Source organism: Anser cygnoides, chromosome 10 (assembly GCF_040182565.1).
Source record: "Anser cygnoides isolate HZ-2024a breed goose chromosome 10, Taihu_goose_T2T_genome, whole genome shotgun sequence".
In the NCBI taxonomy this organism is placed as follows: Eukaryota; Metazoa; Chordata; class Aves; order Anseriformes; family Anatidae; genus Anser; species Anser cygnoides.
This window is the reverse complement of record NC_089882.1, coordinates 9,659,728-9,671,831: the sequence shown is the minus strand read 5'-3', so window position 1 is coordinate 9,671,831 and position 12,104 is coordinate 9,659,728. Positions and strand designations below refer to the sequence as shown.

The 12,104-nt window shown below is 38.5% G+C and overlaps 1 protein-coding gene across 3 annotated transcripts in view; it reads left to right on the top strand.

The window, feature by feature from the left end:
• The window catches only part of ATXN7 (ataxin 7), an 81,204-nt gene that overhangs the window by 1,094 nt on the left and 68,006 nt on the right, over positions 1-12,104 (top strand). The window contains exon 2 of one of the 3 annotated variants that reach the window (XM_067003483.1): positions 7,170-7,256. The exons of the other annotated variants lie outside the window; for them this stretch is intronic. The gene's annotated coding sequence lies outside the window, so the exon portion shown is untranslated. The remainder of the gene's footprint in view (positions 1-7,169; positions 7,257-12,104) is intronic. 3 annotated transcript variants of the gene reach the window in all.

Sequence of the window (12,104 nt, the reverse complement as noted above, 5' to 3'; positions counted from 1 at the left end):
TGAGTGATTACAGGTTCTTTTTTTTGTTCTGGATAGAGGCATTTAACAGGAATTTACATATTGCTAGGTGGTTTCGAGCCAGTACTTTGCCTTCAACGGTGGCAACTGGTCAGGTTCTTTGGCAGGTGCTATCGGGAATGCGCTACAGTGAGGGGTCATTGAAACACCGTCTGAACTTTTGAGAATAAACAATTCCAACGTAGAAAATCAGGATAAGTAATTTCTGTTCTTGACATCTACATGTATTGCTCAATATATGATTTGTGAGTGATACAATTTTATGCGAAAATCTGGCTCTCTATTCAGTTATACAAAGTTTGGGCCAAAGAACGGACCATGCATACATCAGCTTTTTCTGTACTGTTAAAAAGAAGTTCTTTTCTTTGTTTGTTGCCATTTAATATACCTGATTTGACAAAACCCTTTGCTTTTGCTAAGACATTGGTCCTTCTGATACAGCCCTCATACTCTGGCACAGGGTGAGAAGAAGGCCTAGGGGAACTCCTCTACACAGGATTTGTACAGTGCGGTTTGTTGCTGCCTTTCCCTCTTTACACGTTGATTGCCTCTTGGAACTAGGATCTTCAACATCTTGAAGCATCCCAGTCTTATGAAGACTTAATATTCTTCTTGCCTTTCTCTGTACTCTTTCCATTTCTACTGGCACAAGAAGTTGATCAGAACTGGAGAGTATTGTAGGGGAGAATCCACAATTATTTCTTTAGTAAAGTTAGAATACTTTTGTGTTGTTTTCTGTCATTTAATCCAATATAATCTTTTCTCGCTTTTTGTCTGTCATTCACGTGTTGGTCAGATAGTCTTAACAAACCCTCCACAATGACAAATTCCTTGAGTAACTAATTTAGAACATAGCAGTCTGTATAATTAGTTAATAATACTGAATTACTTTTATGCCATTCTTGTCATCGTTCATATCACTGATTACAAAATTCTTGGAAATTCTCTGTTCTGGGTCTTAAGGAATCAGTATTGCAGACTGATGCAGTAGGAAAAAATGTCTTATGCAGGGTATATAGCACCTGCCTCCATGCCAGGTCATTTGGAATAAGTACCTGTGTGTGCAAGCTTTCAGCCAAGCTAAATGTGAAGTAGTTTTTCCTCTTTCCTTGAATTCCTTTATGTGTGCCATATGGTGAGACCTTGAAGCAGCTTATAAATAATAATTTGTTACGCACCTGTCCTTGTCAAAAGTGTGAAATGATCCTCTGTAATGTTTCCAGGTGACTCTGGATACAAGAAGTATAAGCTAGGTAAGTTTAGTGCTGCAAGATGTTACACGTGTGTGGAACTGGCTCAGATTTTTCATCATTACCCTTTTTTTTTTTTTCCTTGAAAAATGGCTTTTAAGTACACCTGATTTATTTTGTTTTAATTGAGGAAATCTGTTAATGTGGAGTTTTCTTTCTTGAAAAAAATCTCTGAACTTATTTCATAAAGTTTAAATTACCTTTATAACTTCTCCCCTTTATATATACTATGTGTATGTATGTATTTTCCAACTGCAGAAGAAGTTAAAGGGGAAGAAGCTTTTCATAATATTCGAGGGTATAATGAGCTATGATTTTTAGAGCTAAGAAAACAGCTTTAACTATTGATGAGGTGGATTTAAAATATTTTTCCTAAGCCACCCTAATAATTTATGAGGTGGTTTTAGGTTCCAGGTTTTCTTCGTGTTGAATAACTTCTAAATCAGACTTGTGTGGCACTAAATCTTACAGAGATCTAAGTATAGTAGGTCAGAAACTACGAGGTATTTTTATCCAGTCCAACCTATATTCTTGTCAGAAAGCCACGCCGACTTTATTTAGTGAGACCTATTTTCTGTAGCCTATGTTTAGCGTTACTTTTTACCACCGTCCTTTATTTCTTTGTTGATTGTGTTCCATGATTTTGTGCAAGACAGCTGTCAAGCTAACCTACTGGTGTCACCCTCTTTCCTTGTCTTAAATTAGTGCTGTGTTTTCTTTGCTATCGTCTTTGGCTTTAGCCTCAGTACTTACTGAAAATCAGCAGCAGTGTTTTCAGTGCTTGTCATCCCGGTCTGTAAAAATCCTTAGATACTTGCTGCCTAGTTCTGCAGATATTAAAATATTCACTTTTGGCAGATAGAGCTGATTTTTTTCAATCTAGTGATTGGAGGAAAAAAAGTAGTAGTTTTTTAAAAATTTTTTTTAGACACTAAACAGCGTGGTTCTTAGCCTTGTGAAAAGCTTTCCTAACATGGACCCTTGTGTTTCTGCAGAGCTAGCACATTTTCAGAGAATTACAACATAACAAGAGAAGGGAGAGTAAAAATGCTTATTGCAATTGTAGTGACAATAGCAATAATTAAAAAATGCTACATTTTGTTGCCTGAACAGAAATCAATTGTGCCCGTGTTACCAAGATTGATTAAATGTATTGTTAACACTTTACTTTAAAAACCAGCCTTCTATCAGATAATAATGTAAGCACAAGTTGTGGCTATGGTGTTTTGCCCTTGTTTTGCTTTCTTATTTTATTTCTTATTTTTCACTTTGTTACTGAAAGAAACATGTAAAATCCCCGAATTTTTGACAGAAGCACTTTGCAAAATACAAGTCCTGAAAATATTTTGTGCGTTAGAAACATTTCATTACTACTGCTGCTTTTCTCTTGAGGGCTTATTGGGGGGAACGAAATTTCTCTTAGTCATTTTGTGAAAACCCAGTGTGCTGCGTGGTCCTTTAAAGTAACTTTTTCCTGAGGAAAGGCCCCGTGTCTTGGGGAACGTGGCTTCCACTGGTGGCATTCTGGTCCTGCCCTTTGTCAGAGGTCTTAGCAGGAATTATCCAACCACTTCCAGCACTTCGTATCCGGATCCTACTGAGTATTTATGAAGCTTGAAGATCAATTATTGTACGCTTTAAGGTGATCTGTCACTAATTTAGTAAAACTCGTCAAACTCAAAACTACGCGATGCTGGAAATTTAGGTGTTCAGTGTGGAAAGCAGAGCTTGCAGGTGCGGGGATGCTGCCAGCAGATGAAAGCATTCCTCGCACGCGTAGCAAAAGGTGCTTGAGTCGTGGCAGTGGAAGTATCAAAGCTCAGGGGCGGCACGCTGGGTCGCGATGCTGCTGCTGGGAACTCGGTAGGCTCCTACCTGGTAGGGACGTCAGGGCGTTTGTAACAGGTGGCTCGTGGATGTCGAAGTATCGTGAAACTGCAACAAGATGCATTGGATGGTTAGGTTCTGCTTTTAACCTGAAAATGATTAACAGCAGAGCTTCCGGCCGCCTGTGCGATGCAGAGGAGGTTCCGCGCTGTGCCTGGTTTAAACTGACTCGGGGGATTTTAGGGTGGCACTTCGTGTTTCATGTGTTTTGTAAGGAAGCAGCTATTTATGCTTTTGGAGCTATTTTGACAGGTTTAGTCACTTATCTACTAGCCTCTTTGTTGACAGGATGTTTTAGTCTGGCCTTTATTTTATTTATTTATTTATATAAAAAAAGAGCAAGTAATCATTTTTCCCTTCCCCAATCCATCAATTGACGGACTTGGTGGCATTCACGTTGTGCCCTGAAGATCATCGATGGCATTGCAGAGTTTTCAGAGGAGGAGGTGGGCATTGAAAGAGGTTTTACCACTGCCTAAGAAGCAGAATTGTCCTGGTTGGCACTGGCCCAGATGGTAAACGTTTGTATTTAACTGCGCCTTTAAACACGGGATGAACAACCAGCGGGTTGCGAATGCCATATTTACTCCTGCGACATCTAAATAAATAACTGTTAGTGCTCCTGAGGAAATTTTGCAAAAAGCTTCCGAGGAAAAGCCTCGGAAAGTTTCCTCCTGTGGCAGGCAGCTCGTGCCCGACCTGCGAGCGGTGGCGTCACGAGCATTGCAGTGCCCTGACTCGCCAGGAGAGCTGAATCAGAGCTATTGCGCAGCTTCTGAGTCAGCCCCTCAAGTTTATAGAAGGTGCTCGGTTGGTTTTCTTGCTTGTTCCATTTTTCTTTTCTTTTTAGAAGCAGGCAGATCTGTGAGAGAACACCTAGACATTTTTACAAGGCTTTGAGCTTGGCAAAGTAAGACCCTGTGCTGTGGAAAGGTGTTGGAAGAAGCATTTTTGTCTCAGAACATGGAGAAAGAGAGTATCAGGTCTATATTGGTAAACATATGGTTCTGGTTTTAAAATGGTTTTCTATTTTGCTTTGGATCGTTTTATTGTTTAAAGTGTATTTTCTTTTAATAGAGTAACTCTGTCAGTTTGAGAGCAGCTACAATTTACGGTTCCTGTAAAACATGATACACCGGAACATGTGCTCATACTCTGATTTCTGGCTCTGAGCAGTGAAACGGAGGCACGGTCACACGCTTTGGTGATGCTTGCTCATCTTTATGCTTTTCATACGTCACACGTCGAGTGATAACACCGTGCTTTGTTCCTGAGCATTGTTACCCTACCAAGAGTGACTGGGAGCTGGGTAAAACTGCAAAGAGAGGCTGAGGCCTTCTTAGGGAGAAGGCATGCTCTCCTCTGTCTAGTTTTCTTTTGTGAGTGGGCCAAGTGTTGCTTCTAAAATACTGCTTCAGTTGCCGTGAAGACAAATGGTTTACACACACATTTCGGGAGATGTACGTGGAGAAGATGAGTGGCCTTCTCCAGCAGAGACTCCGCGCCCCAGATGGGGAGATGCAGTGAGGGCAGCTCCTCGCTCTGCTCAGCTGGGTGTACCAAAGGCAAGACTCGGTCTAGCTGGGGCCAGATGGGTGGTGTTACCACGAGAACGGGGAGAGACGAATGCCTTAGGATTTTCTGGTATTTCATTAGAATTATACCAGCTGAAGCAGCTTGAAGGAGCTGATGAATCTGCACATTTTCTGCGCAGTAACAGAAGTAGGAATGTGCTTAAGTCCTGCCTATATCCAGAGCTAAGCACCTTCCTCCAGGGAGCATTTTGGATTCACGCTCTCTTGAAATTAGGATCATAAGCTCTTCCTTTCAAACAAGGAGTAAAGGTCAATCTTTGCTTTCAAAACCCAGGGGGTGGTAATGGTTCTGGTTCCCTTTTTGTCATTAGCGGGGCTGTTATCCGCCACAACGCTCGCCACATGTGTGGGAGACTTCAACCCAGCCATCCTCCATCCAGAGGGGATTAATGCCCCTAATTCTTTCCATCAGAGTGAATTTTGTAATCACCGGGCTGTTGACTAGTATAAGGTGGTGTTGCTGTTGGAAAGTCAGAGTGAAGCTGCTCTGTAGCCCAGCACATAGTTATGAGACGACTCAGGACCGAAGCATTTAAGGAAATAATCCATAAAAGCAAACCTGTGGTTTCAGAAGTGCAAGAGCAAAACATGCAAGCGTGGCATGGCATGAAAGATCACTTTCAGACTGAAGATCAGATTCTGTTCAAAGGTGTACGAGTGCCTTTGTGGCAACTTCCAAATTTTATGTGCAAGCAGGAATAGAATTTGGACTTCAAAAGTACAGGCAAACTGAAAAAAACCACCTTGTGGGGAAAAAATCTGCTTCAAAAACTATTCCAGGGAATTGCAAAAGGTAAATAGAAAAATTAGTTTCAAACTTATTGACAAAGGAGGCATTGGACATAACATACGTTATATATATGGTGTATGTATACATATATACATATTTTGATATATTGCAAATTTGCAGTTGAGATACGAAGTGGTTGTACGTGTGGCTATGAAAGTAACCGTGTATGCAAACAAATTCATGTGAAAGTCAATACATTGAGCCCCAAATGTTATTTCTCTTTAGGATTTACAAAACACCCAGTCCAACTTGTATTATAATAATATTTTAGTAGAGACTTGGTGTAAACAAGCATTATGTTTTGGTTTTGTTTTGCAAAACATTAGTGTAGAATGTGTGAAACCCATGAGGGATTCTTTCTGGTCCTCTGCCTTTTGCATTTTTTAAGATAAAAATGTACGTGTTGATTATATGTGGATAGAAATGATCTAATGAAAGAAAAGTGGCAGATAAATTGGATTTTGCTACTTAAATGAATGGAGATTGGCTTCTAAGAGTTGAAGGTAGAACAAAGCCATGCTACTAATAACTAGAAGTATGCACCTGTGATTTTGTGGTTCATTGTAAATATTTTCACTTCAGTTTCATTCCAATATTGCTTTGGCAGTTAGGTTTATTTATCGTTTGTTGGTTTTATTCATTTTTGAGATCTGCTTGTGGTTTTTGGTGTGTGTGTTTATGTAAAGTTAGAACAGCTTTGAACAATATAATATTCTAAAATAAACTCGTGCATATGCATATTAAAATAAAACATATGGGATTTTTTTTTACATGATGTTATGAGTTTGAAATTTAATTTTAAAAAAATAAAAAAGAAAAAACTAAGTTGTACTTGAGCTTCAGCTGCTTTGCCAGGATTGGAACAGGAGGGTATTTACAGTCCAGTTTCTAGTAAAGCTTTTCTTTCCTACTGTTACGTGAAAGACTTGTACAAACAGGAGCAACTAACTGTAACTGTAGATAAAATGTCATCAAACACATGGAAGGAAGTAGCTCAAGAGCTGCTATTTTCAAATGTTTATGTTAAAGAAATCTGTCCTGGTCTTGCAAGCTCTTGAACTTATTTTGAACTGTACTAGTGAGAGGCATCGAAGTGATTTCAGTGGGATTTTTACACAGTGCTAAGGTAAATGACTAGCTTTTTTTAAAACAAACAAACATTAAGCCCTAATTCTGGAATTAGCTCCTTTTTTTTTTTTTTTTTTTAATTGCACATAACTTAAACTGCTGAGGTTGTACTTTTCTTTCGGATGAATTATTAACACCATGAGCTGCATCCTGTGTGTCATGATAATAATAGTACAGGGCTGCGTGGTGTTTACATTTCAAGATAGGCTTTATCTTTGAAAACGTCGACAATAAAATGTTTTCACTGTATGTAATATTTTTGGCCCCAAGTGTGTAAGACTCTTGATTGATTTTTCCCTTTAAACCGGTACAGTAAATGATGATGGTTACTTATTTTGGAGGAGCAGGCATGTGCCACCAGTGATCTCAAGCGTTGGCATAGACTTGTAGTACGGTAGCAATACAGGTATTGAGTTTCCTAATGACTGGATTATTCATGCTGAATCTTCTGTATTTGTAATTGCCTCTTTATAGAGTCTGTTCCCCATCATGTCTTTCTAGGACTGGCCTCCTAAATTTGGCACAGAGATTGCAACTCTAAGACAGCCATTTTGCAGCCTACGTTTTCTTCTCTTTCTGCTTGCATCAGTGAGTATGACCGCTCTTCTGGATCTCTCTTGCTGCTGGTGCTTGCTGCTTTTCCGTGGAGATGGGTGCTGCGAGAGGTGTTACTCCTTCAGAGAGGCTTCCCTCACTAAGCAGTTGTTCTCCTTGGCTTCTGTGCAGGTCCTACCTTTTAAGCAGCTGTCATTGCTTGGGGAAAGATAAATAATGACCAGCCCTAGCACAGGACAGCTTCTAGTAGGTATGGGTAAGGACTGTTTCTTGTGGTTGCAGACAACATTACAGTAATTCATATCAAAATGTGAATTTTTTTTCTTTGACAAAGCTACAGAAATAGGAAAAAAAAATATTAACTACGTGGCACTGTAGTTAAAGAGGAATGATTTCTGCTAATCCAGTTGTTGGCGGGGCCCAAACCTTGCTAGGCTCCATTGTCCTTGTAGCTGAGAAAGAAGGAAAGAGTCATTTGAAATTCCATTATTTCTTTTGCTAGAAATCATCTGATGTCCAGTCAAAGGTCTTCTCAGACAAGTGTCTGTATTACGAGGAGTGTTAACACTTTGATACAGTTGTCTGTTGTTATTGGAGAACTGAAAGCTTAAAGAGTAAAATATGCTTTAGGACTACAAATGCTTTAAAAACTAGAAACTGTAACTATTGGGAGTTTGTGTACAAAAATACAATGTTACATTTTTCAAAGATCTACTTTGAAGCTTTCAGTTTAATTTTTGGCTTTTTATTTTTCTTCCCATTTGGCAAGCAGTTTTCTAGGTTTCAAGTGCTTCACCAGCTCTTCTTTGTGCACCGTCTGTGATGTCAACAGGAATGTGCATAGTTCTGCTGCTGGGCAGCGGGGCCAACCTCCTTTTTCTATTTGTGCTCACACCACAATAATGACATCTTATTATCTTGGGAACATAACTTGAGTTTTTGAAGTGATAGGAGTATCACATATTTTTGCTAGGTTTATTTACGAGTATGGACACCACGTATGGAAGGAGTGCCTATTGTGTTCCAGCTGAGTTTTCTAAACTTTGTTAGTAAAAAAATACGTAAATTATTAAGGATCCTGAATTTACGAAAATCAGGCTGCTCAGTCTCCTTTAGTTTTGAAATGAAGCATTAATTAACTACACACTTGCAGGAGACCAGGGTCTGTGTTGAATGAAATTAAGAAGGAGGAAGTGTGGAGATGCCAGTGAAATTGCTTAAAGAGTTGAAAAATGTGGCATGTAAAGAAGTGCCAGAGGAATGTAATTCCTTAGTTTAAAGAAGACTTAGGGACTGAGAGAGTGAGAAGACAAATTTATTGCAGAGCATTACAAAGTGGGGGCTTTATTTTTTATACCGTATAATAAAAAGTCTGTACACTATGTGAGAAATCCTATTGGCTTAAGTGGGCTTTTGTAGGCATTTAAGCCATTAGTATATTGGGGTCAATATGAATATATTTCTTAAAAATGAAACAAGGTTTTAAAATTAAGCTTCATGTACTAGAAAGACATTTTAATGTCATTAGTATCTGTAATGGAATCAATGTTAAAGTTTTTGTCAGTGTTTTTACACAGGTAGTCTTATAAAGGTATATATTGACTTGCATCTTCAGCTGAGGATGAAATTTCATATTCAGATTCTTAACATGAGCAAACAGTCTGAAACACAGGATTTACTTGAAAAGCGGTGTAGTGCTATTTCATATATAGTTTCTCATGCTATTTCATATATGTTTTCTCCACATGTACAACTTCAGTGTTTATAACAAAAGGAAATTGCCTTTTCATGTTTAAAAAGAAAAGCTGGGAGACATGGACCAAATGCTCATCAGCCAGATTCAAATTAGGCATTAAGAAGAGAACCCCAAATAATTTTTTAAGGTAGATGTAAATTTCTAAATTATGAATTACTGCTTTTTTGAGCGGTTGGGATTAACATTTCTCTCATTGCTGTAACATTTTTCTCCTCTCCTGTGAGCCGGTGTCTCTGACTCTAGATGGCAGTCACTGGTAGGCAGAAGGGAAGGATCACTTTGGGTGGTTTGGCTTGAACCCTGCTAATCTCCGCACTGGCTGGCTTCTCTACTTGGAATTTTTATGGTGTTGGGCAGCAATAAAAGTGTCACCTCAGCTTTTCTCCCTTCTGGACTGAAACAGAGATGCTATGAAGAAAGAAAAAAAAAAAGGCAGCATTGAATAAGAGTAACTGAGAAAGTGGTGCAGTGAAACATTCACAAAAGAGAGCTTTAGTAACACTGAAAATAGTGAAGTGACTTTCTTTTTAGATCCGCAAGACTCTTGTTCTACACTAACAGGAGCAGATTTGTGTTTGTAATGGGAGGAATACTTGTCTCCCTCTAAATTCCATTTCAGAGCGTGAGATAGGTTGAACAAGCTGCAACCAGGGATAACAGGAATGGAGGAATGTGTGATTGTAATCTGATTTTAATTATTGAGGATTTCCTCACAGTCTTACGGGCACGTGTCATTTAAGTAGTAGTTCTCTTCTTGATTCAGACATCGTTTTCCACCCCAGCCCTGTCCCTCATCCTCCTTTTGCAATGCCCAGCCTCTCCTCTTAATGTCTAATCTCCCTCCCATTCTTTTACAGGTAATCCATTTCTTTCATTCCTGTTAGCACTCTGTCTCTTGACTCTTTCTTCCTTTTATATTAGGATAGGCCTCAATTTTTTTCTCTCCTTTTCTTTATCTGGGTGCTGTTTGCCTGCCTAACCAGCTGGATGTAACACTGCAGTTATAAAAGGCAGCAGCACTCAAGCAAAGGAACAGCAATTTGTCAGTACGTGCTGTGTAGGGATGATTGCATTTCAGGAGATGAATACTGTTTGATAAGGAAGCTATTGTTATAATAAATACAGGTCAAAAGCAGGAATTAATCTATAAATTTTATTGATGTCTGGTTTCAAACTCAGTGCCAAATTACAGGCTTCTTTACGTATGTGCAAATCCCAAGAAACTCTTTGGAAAGCACTGGAGTCATTCTGGATTTACAGAGGTATACTTAAGATCAAATTTTGGCCTTCAGTCTCGATAATAAGAAAATGATTTACTGCTATATTGTGTATATGTATGTATACCAGCATTAGTAAAGGGGCTGTGATGCTGTAAGCACTTGGCAAATGTTCTGCGAGACAGTACTTGCATTAAAAACAGTAGCTGAAAAACAAAATAACTTGATTTTTGCTTACTATAGTCCTATCAACAAGCCTTAATTTTTTAACATACTAGTTTAACCGTGGAAAAATACCAGTTTTTGAAAGGAAAGGTGATTTAGTTGCAGAAAAATGAAAAAGCAACTAAAGCTGCAATTAGGTCTTTACTTTTACATTCTTATATCGAAAAATACCATTGGAACTTTATGTCAGGCTTTGCAGTTCACAGTCAAGTGCATTTCCAGAGACAGCTTGACAAATGTGGTTTATCATTTGTAAAAGAAAGCTTTCTGAGAGTTAGCAGTAATCCAGTACGTTTTTTGTGTGAGGATCATATGCAGGAGAGACATGATAGAGATAATTTTGGAATTATGTCAAGATTATATGTTAGTATGACAGGTATCACGGTTCCTAATAGATTGCACAGTACAGAGATAATGAAGAGTGATGCTTTCTGTTCCCAACCCTGCGCTGGGCCTGGTAACTGTGGCAAATCATTCTCTCTTCCTCGATTTCTCTGTAAAAATTATGATAACGATGCGTATTATTTTGTCTTTCATTTTGATATCTGAAATGAATACATAAAAATGAAGTGTTATGAACATGATGGGAAATATAAGGTGGTAAAATAAGCATCTGCATTACAGACAGCTTTATACTGGCAATCTGTAATAAAATTACTGATCCTGCTGTTCTTCTTTCCTGTTGAGGGTGTTGCTATTTACTTGTTCACAGGAATGTGGAAGAAAAAAATCTTGCTGTTTCTTATGCTACTCTATCCTTCAGATTCTTACTGAGAATCTACTGTGATGCTATTCTGCTTTTATTCTTGTCCGTTACCGTCCTCATGAGGGACAGCTAAAGCTTTAGTTAATGGAGGATAAGGACGGAAAAGGTCTCTCTGTCTTTCTTTTCTCTATCTCCTCCCTTTCTATCTCTCTGTCTCTCTTTGGCCATTGAAAATGTAGGTCATATTGCATCACCATAAAATGGAACAGTCAGAAAGGTGTTTGAAAAATGCTGCCATCCTTAGCCCCGGGTGCATGCCGGTGTCCTTTGTTTACATTGAGAATGGTGTTGTGCCCGAGTAGGAACCAACGTCTCTGCCCAGGTTAGTGGTATGGTGCCTAAATTATGAGTCAGATTTTAAGATGACTTTCATCTGCTTGCAGTAATATAAAATTAGACAGATAAAATGCAACCACTCACAGTAACGATATACATGAGGAGCTAATTTGTAATCTTTAATCTGCAATAACCATGACTGTGTAGTTTGAATAATATCACGTTTAACAGGGGAGCTCAGTAATAGATTTTGCAAATCATGTTAATCGTGTACTCTGCATTGTCTTGATTAGCTGTGCCTTTCTGTCTTGAATAATATCTGTTTATATTATATGTTTGTGCATCCTTTTTAACACTATTGTCTTACTCTGTGAACACTTTTAAATGAGCTAATCAAGGTTTCATTTATTTTTAGAAAAATGGAAAATTCTGATGTCCGGTATCTTTTTTGCTTGCTACCAGTCTTTTGTTGCTTGTGTTTCCGACATAATACAAGTTGTAGTTGGTATGAAATGTTCCTATTACATAAAATACAAAACATAGAACATACCTTTTTCTTCTCTACAGATGTATACAAATACACTTTTTAAAGAAACACACAAATACAATTTCAACTGTCATTATTTACCTTAGTTTGCTGC